Raw genomic sequence first — 17,858 nt, 5'->3', positions numbered from 1 at the left:
TTCTAAGAGATTTCAATTTACAGAAACAATGTGAAGAAACATGAAATGATGGCAGCGAAGCTTTGTGGAAAGATGTTAACTGCCATCAGCACAACAAATGGTAGAACTGAATTCTGTAAGAGGAATGAAAAGAGGAAAACAACAACAAAAAATGATTTTCAAATAAATAAAAGGGAAAAAATAACAAATATAATAAAAAAAACAAATAACAAAAACTGCACCCCCAGAGAGTCTATCTTAAATGTTGCTACCCCAAAACTTCCAAAAATACTAGAATTTTATTAGAATTTTTCTTGTTGTTGTTGTGTTGTAGTATTTTGAAAGAGTTCCCATAAAAATCATACAAGAAGGCAATAATGTCATTTCAGAGAAATGTAATGAAAAGATGTTAAAATAAGATTGTGACTGTTTGAACACTAATCTATCTATCGTTGAAAAATAAGAAACAAACTTGTGGGAAAATTCTTAAAACATACGACACAAGAAATTTAGGCTACAATCCTGATCACATAGAGTGGCTCAAATTCTGTTCTACAAAATATAACGCCCACCTCCCCTCCTGGCCCGTCACACCACCCCTCTCACAAGTCGGATTTCTTATACATCGTTGTAATAGAATCCCCTTCCTTCTAAGTCTATTATTTTCTTAAGAAATGTAAAAAAAACACATTTTTTTAAAAGCATAGCATTAAATAGGATATCCAAAGGTTATTGATAATTAATCACAAGAGGAAGGAGAGTAAGCTACAAACAAAAATACCGTTAGAATAACAAGACGACTCCTGCTTAGATATCAGAAGAGAACACCAACGTGGGAAGCAGCAGAGTTGCTTGCTGACAAACCAATGAGGTGTAGAGCATATATATATACAGACATATATATACAGACATATATATACAGACATATATATATATATATATATATATATATGGTGGCTGCCCCCTCGTTATCGAGTATGGCCATTGCGTGAAGCTTAATCAATGTTGTTATCGTGCAATGCCTGTGCAAGAAGATTTTTTTAAAGTGAGGAAAGGCTGTGCACTGAGTCAATCCCACTCACTAAGCAACAGCAGCCATAATCCGAAAAGAAGAACAGGTCAACATCATCGGCAACCACTGAGCCGCAGGTTTTATGTCGGAGTTATCCCAGTTACCTGAGTTACCTTCTCCTAGAAGGATGCCCTAACAAAGGCTAGGAGTCCTTCACTCCCAATGGTTTAACCGCGCGATCGAGTATATTCAGTCCGATTATTTCTATGTCCCCGCGCATGATACAGCCTTAAGACATTTATTGGATGGCCATTGACTCTCAAGAGTTCCTCCGCCCTTTGATGGGTTTTGTTTTTCATCCCACAGGGTGTCCAATAAACAGCCTCCTCACCAAGCAAGCTTGGTGGGGTTGCCAGTTTAGTCGCCGACGACCCGACCATGCAACAGGTTGTACTGGGTTACATGTTACCAGTAGCACTCGAAAGTGACCTGACATATATATATATATACTAAACATGTGTGTATGTACATATAATCCTCAAGAAAATGGGACCATAAACAGCAATAATATTATTGATCCCATTTGACTAAACTATGTGACCAATTTTGGTTTATAAGAAATATTATAGTTAACTGGATCATCCTTCCGTGTATTACAGGTATTCAATATAATTGCTGAGAAATAAAGAGGTAAAGCGGAAGAGTAACAAAAGTGAATATCACAAGTAATTTACTTCAATGATCTACCGCTTCTTTGAATTAGTTAGAATCTGTAAACTGGGGTAAGAAAAAAACAGAAGGTTGCATCCCAACCACATGGTTCCAGGTTCAGTCCCGCCTTGGGCAAGAGTCTTCTACTATAGCTCAAGGCTGATCAAAGCTTTGTGAGTGGATTTGGTAGATGGAAACTGAAAGAAGCCCATCGTGTGTGTGTGTGTATGCATAACTGTTTCTTGAACTTAACATCACACAACAGCTGTAAACGAGTATGTCATTTATTTTCAATATTCTGCCATAAGCATGTCTGGCCATGGAGAAATATTACCTTGCTTGGAAACAACGTAAGGGTTGGTGACAGGAAGGGCGCCCAACCATAGCAAAATCTGCCTCAACAAATTCTGTCTAATCCATGCAAGCACAGAAAAATGGATATAATGATGATGGTGGTGGTGGTGGTACTATCCAATGCAGTGATGGCAAGGACCGATGCATTTTTGACATACAGAAGGGTACTGGGGGTACTCAGTGCTGGTGAAGTGAAGGGTTGGACTTGTAGAAGCAGTTCAGCTCTTTAAACCACCTCCTACTTCCACCCTTTTGCTTTCTGACTCACAATGACGATACAATCTTTTAACTGGTTTATTTATTTATTTATCAAGTCCCAGTTTCAAAAAGAGGAAAGTAAAAATATAAATAAGCAGCCAGTTGTGGCTGGTTCTGTAACACAAAGGAGGAAGAAGAGAGGCAACAATAGCTGGTTGGTAAAAGGGGAAAATTTCAACAATCAAAGCAATACTTATAGACAGAAAAAGAAAAAAACCCATATATTAGGGAAAAGCATTATAACAGTCATCATCATCATCATCATCATCACCACCACCACCACCACCACCACCACCACTACCACCATCATCATCACCATCATAGTTTAAGGTCCACCTTCCATGCATGCATAGGTAGGACGGTTGAGAGAAGCTGGCCAGGTAGAAAACTACCCCAGGCTACTGTGTCTATTTTGGCAGAGTCTTTAATGGCTGGATGCCCTTCCTAACATCAACCACTCACTAGAGAGGACTCAATTCTTGGCATGATTTTTTACTGCTGGATGCCCTTCCAAATGCCAACCACTTTACAGTGTGGACTGGATGCTCTTTATGTGGCAGAAGCACTGGCAGGATCACCAAGTAACTCACAAGACAAGGAATTTTGAGACGGGTAGGGACATTTGAGGAAGGGAACTTGTCAGAGGATGAAAGGCTAGAGTGTGATAGAGAGGCAGAAACAGGTGTCTTGCTATAGAGGCGGTACATGGTTACCCAGCAAGAGAGAGAGAAGAGAGAAGAAAAAGAGAGGGAGAGGAATAATAATAATAATAACAATAATAATAATAATTCTGCCGGTTGTTCGTTGTATTTAAAGTGAATTGTTTATATACATTGCATTTGCTGAGGTGTGTTTAACAATATTTAGTAATTAAAGATTGTCGTTATTAGTTCTCCATGGCCAGACATGTTTATGGCAGAATATTGAAAGTAAATGACACTGCTTGTATGATGGTGACACTCGTTTACAGCTGTTGTGTGATGTTAAGGCCAAGAAACAGTTATGCATACACACACACACACACACACGATGGGCTTCTTTCAGTTTCCATCTACCAAATCCACTCACAAAGCTTTGATCAGCCTTGAGCTATAGTAGAAGACGCTTGCCCAAGGCGGGACTGAACCTGGAACCATGTGGTTGGGATGCAACCTTCTGCCATTTTATGCCATAAATCACGATTTTTGAACTACAAAAATACTGACTGTTTTGAAAACTTTTTTTTTTGTGCATTTCCCATTTATATCATTCATTCACATTTCCTACACATTCACATTTGATACTATAACTTCAAAAAACTAAAATTTTTATTATTGCAATTGAATAGAAACGGATAAATATGCTTTTTTCAGCAATCCCCATTTGGGACTTTTTGAGAAATTTATCAAAATTTCCAAAATAATTCACATATGAAGAAAATTTAAATACTATATATTATTTTAACCACTAAGACACCTGGCAAAGCCCAAAAATATGAATTAAAAAATTTGGCAGTTAATGAGTTAACGACCAAATATCAAAGCTTATAATGTGTGGAAAGAGACTCCGTGAGACCCCTGGTAGCAGGCTGCAATCTGCTCTCACAGAATCTACCAGAACAAACAATAGCGAATGCTCGAAGGAGGAGGAGGAGGAGAGGGGGCTAGTCAATTACACTGACCCCATTCACTGGTACTTAATTTATCAACTCCGAAAAGATGAAAGGTAAAATGAACCTCAGTGGTACCTTCATAATAATAATGATCATCATCATCATCATCATCATCATCATTCCTACTAAAGGCACAAGGCCTGAAATTTGTGGGGAGGGGATTAGTCGATTACACCAACCCCAGTATTTCACTGGTACTTCGTTTATCAACCCTGAAAGGATGAAAGGCAAAGTCACCCCTGCCGGAATTAGAACTCAGAATGTAGCAGCAGACGAAACACTGCCACGCTTTCCACTCGTGCTAATAATTCTGCCAGTTCACCCACCTTCACTCATAATAATAATAACAATAATCTTTTCTACTTACAGACACAAGGCCTGAAATTTAAGTGAAAGGGCAAGTTCATTACACTGACCCCAGTACGCAGCTGGTACTTATTTTATCAACTTTTAAAGGATGAAAGGCAAAGTTGACATCGGTGGAATTTGAACTCAGAACATTAAGATGGACATAAAGACAGATGAAATGCTGCCAAACACTTTGTCCGGCATGCTAACGATTCTGCCAGCTCACTGCCCCAATATTAATAATACACCAAAAGACTGCCATCAGAGATATTTATCCCCAAGTAAAAAGAGAAGAAAGAAAAAAAACCAGAAGAAACTGTCAACTTAAGAGGTGGTGGTGGTGGTGTGGTGGTGGTGGTGGTGGTGGTGGTGGTGGTGGTGGTGGCGGCGAAGGTGGTGGCGTGGAGAGTGGAGGAAATGACTTTTGATAGTCAATGACATATTTTGTCATGGGAATAACTCATTGAAGTAAAAACAGAAAGTGCTAAGCTGTCTCCTCTTCCTTCCCCCACCACAACCACCACTAACTACTACTACTACTACTACTACCTCAACACACACACACACACACAGATACTGGAATGAGTGCATAAATATGAAATCACTCTCGGAATTAGAAAATTTTTTTTCCTTGCTAGTAGCAGTAGTAGCAGCAGCAGCAGCAGAAATTGTTGTTGTTGTTGTTGTGGTGGTGGTGGTGGTAGTAGTAGTAGTAGTAGTGGAAGTGGTGGTGGTGGTAGTAGTAGTAGTAGTGGAAGTGGTGGTGGTGGTAGTAGTAGTAGTAGTGGAAGTGGTGGTGGTGGCAGTAGTAGTAGTAGTGGAAGTGGTGGTGGTGGCAGTAGTAGTAGTAGTGGTGGTGGTAGTATAGGTGGAGGGGGGAGGGGGTAACAGATATAACATTTCTATTAACTGCTTCCCAAAAAGAAAAAAGAAAAAAATGCATTTGTCTTCAAAGTGACAGAGAACCAGTCACCTCCCACCCCGCCACCCCTGCCACCCTGGGCCTTAACGTTTGAAGAGAATGCGATGCTCTCATATTTGGGTCCAATCAACCAGAAAATTCCAACCAATCAAAACGACTGTTATTTTCTAAATAATTAATTTCAGTTTTAAAAAGGAAATAAAAGAAAAGATTGGAAGTCACAGCCATGGCCATCCAGTGAGATATTTGCTTCCCAACCACATGGTTCCAGGTTCAGTCCCATTGTGTGGCACCTTGGGCAAGTGTCTTCTACTATAGCCTCAGGCTGGCCAAAGCTTTGGGAGTGGATTTGGTCAATGACGGAAACTGAAAGAAGCCTCTCGTATGTGTGTGTGTGTGTGTGTGTGTGTGTGCAAGTTCCTTGGTGACCCTGCCAAGGCCAGTGCCACTTAAAAAGCATCCAGCCCACACTGTGAAGTGGTTGGCATTTGGAATGGCATCCAGCTGTAAAAACCAAGCCAAAACCGACCTTGCCAGTCTGTGTTTGTGCCATGTAAAAAGCATTCAGTCCACTCTGTGGAGTGGTTCATGTTAGGAAGGGCATCCAGCTGTAATAAACCTGCCAAAACAGACACAGAAGTCTGCTGCAGGCTCCAGCCTGGCCAGCTTCTTTCAAACTATCCAACCCATGCCAGCATGGAAGGCAGACGTTAAACATTGATGATGATGATGATGATGATATGCATGTGTGTGCATTTGACATATACACACACCACCACTTGACAACCGGTGTTGGTGTGTTTACATCCCCATAACTTAGCAGTTTGGCAAAAGAGGACTAACAGCATAGGTACACAGATTAAAAATAAAAGTACTGAGGTCAATTCATTCAACAAGAATCTCTCCAAGGCAGTGCTCCAGCATGGCCACAGGCTAACGACTGAAACAAATAAACAATAAAAGAGATAAAGTCAAGTGAAACTTTTAATTAATTAAATATGGAATGGAGTGTGGGTGGGAGTAGTGACCATTGGTAGCGCATCGGCCCTTTTCATGCCAACCCACCCAACAACTTCATTGGCTTTTTATGGCACAAACTTCCTTTTGTGATTGAAATTAAGAACCTTCTTCCATCAAAATTTCTCATTAATTTATGTTCCAAACACCAGTTTTATAATGAAGCTGTCGTCATCATCATCATCATCACTATTTTAACCCTTTAGCATTTAAACCAGCCATATGCAACACAAATATTCTACCTGTTTCATGTGTAGACTGGCCAGATCCTACCTTTCACACATATCCTACAATGTCATTTCTAAAGATAAATAACAGGTGTGGCTGTGTGGTAAGTAGCTTGCTTACCAGCCACATGGTCTTGGGTTCAGTCCCACTGTGTGGCACCTTGGGCAAGTGTCTTCTATAGCCTCGGGCCGATGAAAGCCTTGTGAATGGATTTGGTAGATGGAAACTGAAAGAAGCACATTGTGTGTGTGTGTGTGTGTGTGTGTGTGTGTGTGTGTGTGTGTGTGTGTGTGTGTGTGTGTGTGTGTGTGTGCGTGTGTGTGTGCATTTGTGTGTGTGTGTTTTTCACACACACCCCACCATTGCTTGACAACCAATGCTGGTGAGTTTACGGCCCCATGACTTAGTGATTCAGCAAAAGAGATGGATAGAATAAGCACTAGGCTTACAAAGAATAAGTCCTGGGGTTGATTAGTTCAACTAAAGGCAGTGCTCCAGCATGGTCGCAGTCAAATGACTGAAACAAGTGAAAGAACGAAAGAATCACTTCTTGAAAATCTCAAAGCTATGGAAAGAGAGGGTGTGGGATCAATTCCAAACAATGTGAAGAATAAACATCGAATAGGAAAGGGTTAATTTCCATTTTTTAAAGCTTCCACGGATCAGAGGGAATTTGTTGGGACAGCTGTTCTATAGCTGAATGTCCTTCATACTATCACCAATCCGCACCAGATTTCCAAGGAAGGTAATATTTCCCCATGACCGGACATGTTTTTATGGAAGGTTGGAAATGAATGACATTAACAACACTGCTTGTACGACAGTGACACTCATTTACAACAATTACACAACGTCAATACAAGGAAGCACAAACACACACACACACATACGACAGGCTTCTTTCTGTTTCCGTTTTGAAATCCACTCACAAGGTTTTGGTTGGCCTGGGGTTATACTAGAAGACACTTGCCCGAAGTGCCACACAGAGGGACAGAATCTGATACCACAAAGTTGGGAAGCAAATTCTTAACCATGCAATAAAATTTTCATTATTTTCAAAATTCGCTGAAACAAAGGCAGTTTATTTCAGTGAGAAGATGGTAATAAAAGAAAGGGTTGCAAGAGTATTCTAATGTTTGAAATTGTCCTTTGGTTATAGTAACATCTATCTCAATACATTAGGGATCTCTGATGTAAAAAACATAATAAAGAGCTAGAAAGGAATTTATCTGGGATTTATTGAAGCAAGTCAGCCAAGAGAAAGTTAAAGGGAAAATTAATACATGGATGTGCAATTAACTTTCATGAAATTTAGGTTTAAGTAGAATTGAATCTTATGAATGTTGGTCATGGATGGAATGTCCTAGATCAGGGATTTGCTTGGGGCTGAACAATAAAAACGTCATTGAAAACACAGAACTAAAAATGAACCCTTCTCTTCTAATGATGCGTGCAGGAAGGGGAAATGTTGCTGAAGCAGGTAATGGTTGTGTAGACAAGGGGTTCAGTTCTCATCTTCGTGGTTTCAAGTTCTGTCCCACAGCATGGAACCTTGGGCACCACCAGCAGAAGTAGCAGCAGTATTCGAAGATACATCGGATGTTCCACAAACACCTTCAACCACAGATCCTGAAGGATGAAAGGACCCTACACACAATCTTATGGAAGATCCTTTAAAAACCAGGCCCTTACATCAACGGGAGCAAACAGTGCAAGCTGTGCATAGCTGTATGGGCGAGAATATGAAAGAACTCCGTCGGCCTTGGGAACACCTCAAATTCCAGGGCGGAAGTCTGCAGACCCTACTTACACTTCAGATTCCTACTGAAGCCCTGGGACCCCCAAGCCAACCAGGTCGATTATGGATAGCAGTCTAAGGGAGGTAATCCCTCGCACTTAACCTTTTCCCTTTGTCTGTGTGTTCAACAACTAACCACAAGGTCCTTTTCTCTCTCCACTTTGAAGAGAAGTTGTAGGCCACTGGCCAATAGGGTCTGAAGTGACGCTGCAAAGCTAGTGCTTTATGGAAGTGGAACCCTGGCCAATCCCATAGCCCAGCCATAACTATCTTTATCTGATTATATATATACATAGAGTGGCCCAAAAGTAGGTTTAGAGTTATTCAACTATCTCTTTCGCATTGATATATATACAGTTTAAATCTTAATTACAAAAAAATATGAAACCATTATTCTTTCCTAATTTAGCTAATTTTGTCAAGCTCCCTTTTCAGTTTGTAAGATAGAAATTTAAATGCAATAAACTGTTTTAAAAGAAATTCTAAATGCCTCCATGATAACCGTAAACCTATTTTGGGGCTGCCCTGCATATAAACAGAGATGAGATGACAAAGGACCAATAATTAGCAATTTACTGTGCTTAAGAGATCCAGTCCTTCTAAGCAAAAATAGGGCCTCTAAAGTTTACGTCTTTGCCCTTACAATCTGTTTCTGATGAATCCCTCCCCAATAACTCATCTTCCTAACAACCCATGTTCCCTCCACCCATGTTACCCACTCACAGCATTTCCTTCCCTCTATACCCTATTCTTCTTTCACACTCTCACAAACTGACCCACCCTCTCACCCTGTCCAATCCTCCAACACATCTTCACCACCATCTCTCTTTTTACTGCTAGGGTAGCCATGTTCCTCCTCCACAGCAAGACACCTGTTTCTGTCCTATCAGAAATTAACCTCTCATCACCTGACACACCTCACTCAATACTACTCACCCAAATATATTTCCTATACACACACACACACACACACACACATATAAAGAGAGAGAGAGATCAAAGTGTACAGTATTATAGACATATCCATTATGGCCGATCTTATCAATTGATTTTGCACTAGGGGTTCAACAGAGTGTTGGGTAACAGTCCGATTATGTAACCCTGCACTCATCAGAGGTAGCTGTTATGGAATTTGTTGCCTAACACTCCTTTGAACCCTTAGTGCAAAACTGATTGGTAAGATCAGTTATAATGGATAAATAATACTGTACACTTCGATTAATAGTACGAGATAAATAGTACGGGATTCAAGCCGCTTCTCCTTATCTCCTCAAAGACATACATCATCTCGAGAGAGTCCAGAAGCTGGCTACCTGCACGGTTCTTCGTCTCAAGAATTTGTCTTATGAAGAAAGGCTGAAGACGCTCGACCTTTATTCTCTAGAAAAACGACGACGCCGTGGTGATCTCATTTTTGCTCACAACATCATAAGCGGAAAGTGTAACCTCTCGAAAGAGCTGTTCTTCAATCCTGTTCTATAGTGTGGGCTGCGGGGTCACTCCGAAAAGCTCTATCTACGACGATGATTTCATCTCAATCGAAGGAGAGGGGCTTTCTCCGTCCGGGTTGCAGATCCGTGGAATAAGCTGCCGGACAAGATAGTGAAGATGCCGACGACCGCTTGGTTCAAAGTCTCTCGACCAGAAATGGCCTGAACTCCTTGTATGACCACCCTCCCTGTACATAACTCTCTGTCCCCCTACATGGCCTTGCTTTTGCTTTTTGAGCCAATAAAAATTGAATTGAATATACCTACCCTGCTGACAGACATATGAATGCATCTCCTGATTTACAGATCCTTAGATGGCTTACACATATAGACATATATATATATATATATATATATAGGTGCAGGAGTGACTGCGTGGTAAGAAGCTTGCTTCCAAACCACATGGTTCCAGGTTAAGTCCCACTGCATGGCACCTTGGACAAGTGTCTTCTGCTATAGCCTCAAGCTGACCAAAGCCTTGTGAGTGGATTTGGAAAATGGAAACTGAAAGAAGCCTGTTGAATGTTGGGCCTCAATGAGGGAATAACAAGCAACCGAGACCTTTGGAGATATGCTGTGCTTGAGACGACCCAACAAGCTAAGTGAGATTGTAGCTATGGCCTCTGCCAGTGTCACATAACCAGCCCATTTAAGAGCTCCCTTCAACCGTTGGCCAATGTGCTGTAATCAGTGTTGTGGCTGATGCCAATGCTGCCTGACTGGCACCCGTGCCAGTGGTACATAAAAAGCACTGTTCAAGTGTGGACAATACCAGGCCTGCCACACTGGCTCCTGTTCCAGTAGTATGTAAAAAGCACCCACTTCAATCTCGGAGTGGTTGGCATTAGGAAGGGCATCCAGCTGTATAAACCTTGCTAGATCAGATTGGAGCCTGGTGCAGCCTCCTGGCTTGCCAGTCCTCAGTCAAACCATCCAACCCCTGCCAGCATGGAAAGCAGACATTAAACAATGATGATGATGATGATGATGATGATGATGATATATATATAATGATATTAGGGAATATGATTCCAAACTTACAGGGAAAAATTCAATTCAGTAATACTAAATTAAATTTCACAATATATATGTATGTATATATGTATATAAATTAGAGAAGAACCACCATGAAGCAATTCAACAATGATATACTTAAAATATAGAAAAAAATTAAAGATATGATAAAACATTTACCTAAAACTAAATAAAGTACTAAAGAATAAATAGTATATACTTAGTAAATAAAGTACACATGTTTTGTGGCTATATTTTCAAATTGATAACAATATAATTAATTCAATTTAAATAGTCACTCATCAGGTCTAAGATAAAAACAATAAAATAAATAAATGTACTTATTTTATCTTATAAGAAAAGATAAATATATATAAAAAATGTAATTTTACAATTAAAAAAATTGAACAAAATTCAACAACATATCTTAAAATAAAAACATGACTTATCTTATTGAATATATTCTGTTAACTAAATCTTTAAACTTAATACATAGGATTAAGTGTTCATAATAAATTTATCTCGTTAAAAACGTGGTGTAAATAAAAATAGAATAAACAGATACAAATATATATTTTATCTATGAAAATATATCTTAGCTTATAGAAGAAAATAACAAATTTTAGTATATTATTATTAAAAAATTAAAGTACAAGTAATTAAAACAAAATATTTAAAATACATGATATACATTAAGTGAAGCTAAATTACTATAATTTAATCTATATCCATTAACTTATTTATTTATGTATTCATTTACTAAACATCTAAGTTTAATCTTATTCTAATTATGTGATATATACTAATTATGTGATATATGCTAATTTATATACATAATACTACTACAAACTATAACTACAAGAATTAAAAATAGTACTTTATTTACTAAGTATATACTATTTATTCTTTAGTACTTTATTTAGTTTTAGGTAAATGTTTTATCGTATCTTTAATTTTTTTCTATATTTTAAGTATATCATTGTTGAATTGCTTCATGGTGGTTCTTCTCTAATTTATACACACACACATACACATGTATGTATGTGTGTGTGTGTGTTGTGTGTGTGTGTGTGGTGTGTGTGTGTGTGTGTGTGTGTGTGTATGTATGTATGTATGCATGCATTTGTGTGTCTGTATTTGTCCCCTCAACATCACCTGACAACCGATGTTGGTGTACTTACATCCCTGTAACTTAAGCAGTTCGTCAAAAGAGACCGACAGAATAAGTGCTAGGCTTACAAAGAATAAGTCCTGGAGTCACTTTGTTCAACTAAAAGTGGTGCTCCAGCATGGCCACAATCAAATGACTGAAACAAGAAGAAAAGAATATATATATATATATTATATATATATATATATACACACACACATATATATATATAGTGCTGATACCATGTAAAAAGCATCCAATCCACAGTGTAGAGTGGTGGTCGTTTGGAAGGGCATCCAGTTGTAAAAACCATGCTAAAACTGATCTTGCTTGTGCTTGTACCACATAAAAAGCACTTAGTCCACTTTGCCAGGTGATTGATGTTAAGAAGGGTGTCTACCTGTAAAAGCCCTGCCACAACAGACACAGAAGTGTGATGCAGGCTCCTGCTTGGCCAACTCAAACTGTCCAACCCACACCAGCATGGAAGGCAGATGTTAAATGATGGTAATGATGATAGACACATAGAGACAGGGAGAAAGACACACATATAGAAAGAGAGATGGCCTTACTGGTCTACTCAGTGAAGTGGTTGGTGTTAGGAAGGGCACCCAGCTGCAGAAACAACGCCAAAGCAGACAATGGAGATTGGCTGGAAAATGCGTTAAATGATGATGATGATGATATATGGCCTATACGGTTGATATATAGTTTAAGTCCCGGTCACGAAAACAAAAGAGAAGTGTAATAGATGTAAAAAATGTGTAGAAAACGAATACGAAAACAAAAATTTGCGCAAATGAACGGGGTGGGGAGAGGACTTTCGAAAAATTCACACGATCCGATTGTTTCCTTCAATCGTATGAATTTTCCGGAAGTCCTCCGGAATGGTCACAGTTGGAATGTCTTTGACACAACTGATCTGCTGTTAAAGATAGCTTTATGGAGGACAGGAGACGTGATATGAAGGATGAGAAGTTGTCATCTCTCATTTACTCTTATTTCTTTATATTCTTTAATCGTGACTGACAATAAGTTTTTAGTCATCAATCACCTATTTTCGTTAAATAAGAGGAAAGAAAATCATGTTAATCTTGCAAAGTCTCCTGCGCCTTACAATTCACAACTCTGTGTTGTTTATAGAAATGTGGATGATAGTTTTTAGACATCAAAACCAAAACATCTTTCTTTGGTAAACTTGTCCAGTCTCTACATTAACGACCTTCTTTGCAAAACAGATGACTGTGTTCCCTAAAAGTCTACAAAACATCGAAAGTACGGTGTTTATTATTTATAAAATATACAATAAAACGCTAATTAAGTCTAATTAGTGTTTATAATTAACAGGTTCCCTCGTTAAGTCACAAATTATTATTTATTCTATAGGACTGGAATCCCCGAATGTTTACAAAAACTCTCAAGTGAGCTGTTTTTATGTCTATAAAATATACAATAAAACGCTAATTAACTCGGTTTAATTAATCATACAAGTCACTTCTGTAAACTAATTTATTTTTGTCAATTAAAGGAACGAAGCATATCGTTTCGAAGTGGTCCCTTCCGTTTTGTACCAAGGGAGGGGTCATTGTTTACCAACACATTCGACAACTTTATTCGTTTTTATTTTATTATTGGCGTCAGGAAAATACTTCACAACATTTCTCCCGATTCTTTACATTCTGAGTTCGAGTCCCACCGAGATCAACTTTGCCTTTTACTCCTCTGCGATCGATAAAATAAAGTGCCAATCTAGTGTTAGGTCGATGGTACCGACTAGTCCCCCCCCCTCTTTAGCCTTCTCTCTAAATTAGGAACCTTTTTAATTGGGATTCCCTCATTGGTCCTAATTGGAGTTCTACCCAAATCATTCATCTGTTCACATACTTTGTCTCATATACTTCTCATATACATATACTTCTGTCTCATTTCACCGCTTTCCCCCTTTCTGCCCTTCATTTTTAATGTAGCCCCCACATAAATTGTAGACTACCCTTGTGATGTCCCCTCACCTATGTCTGAGGCAATTAAAAGAAACCACAGTTCAAATTCTACCGACGCTGACTTTGCCTTTCATCTTTTCGGAGTCGATAAAATAAATACCAATTGAACACTCGGATCGATGTAAATCGACCTGCCCCCCCCCCAACCTCCACTCCGAAATTGTTGGCCTTGTGCCAAAATTTGAAACCATTATTATTATCATTATTATTATTATTATTAACAACGGAGGAAGTAGCAGAACGTTGGACCTATCCCTTGCAAGGTCAACTTAATTTCCTTTTAGAATCGATAAAACAAAGTAGGATTGGGGTCGAGCCAAGTCTGGGGTCGTCTGCCAAACTTAGACATTGTTGTTGGGGCGATCTTTCGTTACAAGAACCTGACGAGTGCTCAACGACTACGTTTCCTCGTAATTTTCTTTAAAAAATTTGGTATTTTTCAATGAAACTTTGCAGAGATAACTTTTCGACAGTCTACATTACATTTACGTTGATAAAATTTAGAAAAACTAAGAAGAAAGGAATTTTTTGAACGAGTTCCGCATCGTTCTCGCCGCCTCATTTATCCCACCTATCATTCAACTTTTGTAACTTCAGTAATTTCCACTGTTTTTCCAGATTGATTTGTATAAAACATCAACATTACACTCACGGAAAATGTTTAATATTATCAACATAATATTTAATCAAGACCCTTGAAAATTTATCGCATCAAAATTTCGTTAAAAAATATACTTTTTCAGAAAGTTATGAAGAAACAAAATTTGAAATTGGGGCACCAAACTGTAGTTATGCCTTCTTTGCAAGGTCAACCTATGGCTTTCGTCCTTCCGGAATCAATTAAAGTGAAGTAGGACACACATTAGCAACCAACACAAGTGTGTCCCGCGCCCGATTTTGTTTCCTCATAACTTTTAGGAAAATGAATAATTTTTATATGAAATTTTCTACAAATACCTTTCAGACGGTATAGATTCGAATTATATCGGAATTTAATATGAAAATAATAATAATAAAATATTGGTGATTACACATATTAACACATCACTATTGTTTCCAAAATTTAATTTGTAATGAATATGTGATGTGTGTGCGACCACCTTTTTATTTTATTTCCCTTTTATCGTAAATTCCGTTATAGTTGTATCTGAAAGGTATTTGTGGGAAATTTCTTTTAAAAATACCCGTTTTTCTGAAAGTTATGAGGAAACAAAATCGGACGGTGGGGGGGACTTGTGTAAGGAACACTTTATTTGTGGGGGGACCAAATGTGTGGCCCTTCAGCTAATCTCTGACATTATTCTCGTTAAATACTTTAATTAATTAGGTTCCGAGATGAAATCCCCGTCAACAGTAACTTTGCAGTTTATCCTTCCAAGATAAAGAATTTTAAAAAAAAGTCAGACGTTGAAAAATGATGGATTTAAATTTTGTTTTTATGAAAAGAATTTAACCCCATTGATTAGAAATGCGGATGCAAAAGAAGAAATTTGAAAAATGCCAGCCAGAGCGGGGAAATCCGAACTTATGTGGGACATGAGCTATTCTGAAAGTCGGCCAAGGAGTGTTTAATATAATAAATTAGTTGAATCTTTTAAAATCATTTGACCAAGTGTTTATGTCATAAATTATTTTTATAATTCTTGCGAATGAATGATTTCCGAATCAGAGACGATATGGACAGCATTCGCCTTTACCCTCCTCAATTCGTTCCAAGGGGCTGGAATTTCGCTATTTTATTTATTTCTTTATTAATTTGGGTGATCAGTATTTTTTTTTTTCATTTAATTATTTTAACTTCATTATTTGATATTTAAGAAGAAAACCTTAACATAACACTAATTAATTCGATACTTCATTACCATTTTGCCACAGCTCGACTCAACTTCTAAACTTAAATCTTTGATAAATTCACAATAAATTACTGTCTGTGTTCGCTTTAAAATTCAATAAACAAGGTTAAAATTCTTAAATAAATCTATAAATATAAACGAAAACAATCACCCAATTTTTTTTTCTGTTTAAATTAGGGAATTAACCGACAACATAATTATATATTAAAAGGCCAGTTTGAAATTAGGACACAAGGTACCCGAGCACAAGGTACCCGAGACGGGGCTCGCTTTAGCTTGGTACTCTTATTTTGAGACAGACATGACAAAAGTTTAGGACATACCTACACAATTCTACCCCCAAAAGGAAAGTTGTTTTCTCATGACTATTTCTTTAAAAAGACAAAACATTTTTCTGAAAGTTCTGAGGAAACAAAATCGAAGAGGCGACACTTGTATAGGTTTGCCAAGTGAAGATTACTGATATATTTTAAGGTTCCAGGAGCGAAGGGGATTTTCATCAATCACAGACAAAAAGAAAGATGCAATCGAAAATGCTTTAAGTTTTTACGTTCAAAGTTCAAATCCTGCCGAGGTCAACTGAGCCTTTCCTTATTCGTGGGTCGATAAAAGAAAAGTATTTAGTCCGAGTATCGACCAAACTCTTCTCAAAACTATTTTGTGACTTTTATTTAAAACAAATCAATAAAGCTTTTAACTTTTCACGACTTTCCCGATTGAAATTCTTGGTTCGGTTCCTCTGATTAGAATCGCAAAGATTTCTCTTCATTTTGGATTTTATTCATATAAATGAAATAAAGAAGAATTCTTGGGGCGAGGGGGTAAGTCGATGACACCGATCCCTCCCCCAGTACGCAACTGGTACTTATTTTAATGACCCTGAAACGATGAAAGACAAAGTCGACCTCGACAGAATTTGAACTCAGAACATAAAAGCCGGATGAAATGCCGCTAAGCATTTTGTCCGGCGTGTCAAAGATTCTGACATCTCACTGCTTCAGAGATGATAATAATAATAATATAATAATAATAATAATAACAACATTGCTGAAATAATCGTGTAATATTATCGAAGGTCTTACCTTTGAGGTGTCCCCGGGTGTGTTTGGGACCCAAGGCGGAATTAGATCTCTTGTCCCACCCAAGTCGATGTCTGTATTATTCCAATCGTTGTTTTGGTGTTTCCCAGTCGCTTGTCGCCGCTGGATTGCTTCTTTTGGCGATGTTTGTTGTGTCAGGAATTCTTTTTTATAAAGTTTTCTTTCGGAGACACAAAACAGAAAAAGCAAAACAGAAAATAACTTGGGAAGAATTTATGAATAGTGGTCGTTTATTGTTCGGATATTCCTTTATTCTTTTCGCCTCGATATTAAACTGAACACCCAGAATAACGAAATGCACACGTTTTCAGCTATTCTCTATTGTGTTTTTTGTTTTCCTTCTCACATACTGATACTACATTCAACGATATTTTCATTAAAACTTTTTCTTTTTCCCCCTTTTCATGAGTTTTTTATTACACTTTTATTCATTTTTAGCGGCCGCGAATAGTTGGTTAAAAGAAACTCCTATTCCCAGATTAACAGTTTTAGGGGAATATTGAAAACCTTCCTACTTTTATTCTCTCGCCCAACACTCAGTCAAAACAAACTTTTACTGACTGGTGCCTGACTACGTAGTTGTGCGACCTGCTAGAAAGAGCAGCCAAATTACCATGAAATTACACCTATTTTTTAAAAAAAGGAAGGACACTATTTTCATAATAAACTCAGATAACTGTCTAAAAATAAGATGAAATGTTCGTGGCTGGAAGGCTTTCTTAAGTCTACTCAAAATAGTTCACCTGGGGCTAAACTACAGTTATTTACCATTTTGCATAAGCTAATCATTGAACTGTAACCACGCCGGGACACCGCCTTGCAGGGTTTAGTCAAATAAATCGACCCCAGCACTTTAAAAAAAAAAAGTCTGGTACTTATTCTACCAATCTCTAATGCCAAACCATTAAGTTACGGAGACATAAACAAACCAACACCGGTTGTCAAGTGGTAGGAGGGGACAAACACAGGCGCA

General features: G+C 38.1%; 1 protein-coding gene across 1 annotated transcript in view; it reads right to left on the bottom strand.

Annotated features, from left to right (window-relative positions):
* Positions 1–17,086, bottom strand: part of LOC115224244 (recombining binding protein suppressor of hairless) — a 238,572-nt gene extending 221,486 nt beyond the window's left edge. Inside the window, exon 1 of the mRNA XM_029795046.2 lies at positions 16,868–17,086. The gene's annotated coding sequence lies outside the window, so the exon portion shown is untranslated. The remainder of the gene's footprint in view (positions 1–16,867) is intronic.
* Positions 17,087–17,858: the final 772 nt, after the last annotated feature.

Source organism: Octopus sinensis, linkage group LG25 (assembly GCF_006345805.1).
Source record: "Octopus sinensis linkage group LG25, ASM634580v1, whole genome shotgun sequence".
Lineage (NCBI taxonomy): Eukaryota > Metazoa > Mollusca > Cephalopoda > Octopoda > Octopodidae > Octopus > Octopus sinensis.
This window is presented reverse-complemented; position numbering and strand designations above follow the sequence as displayed.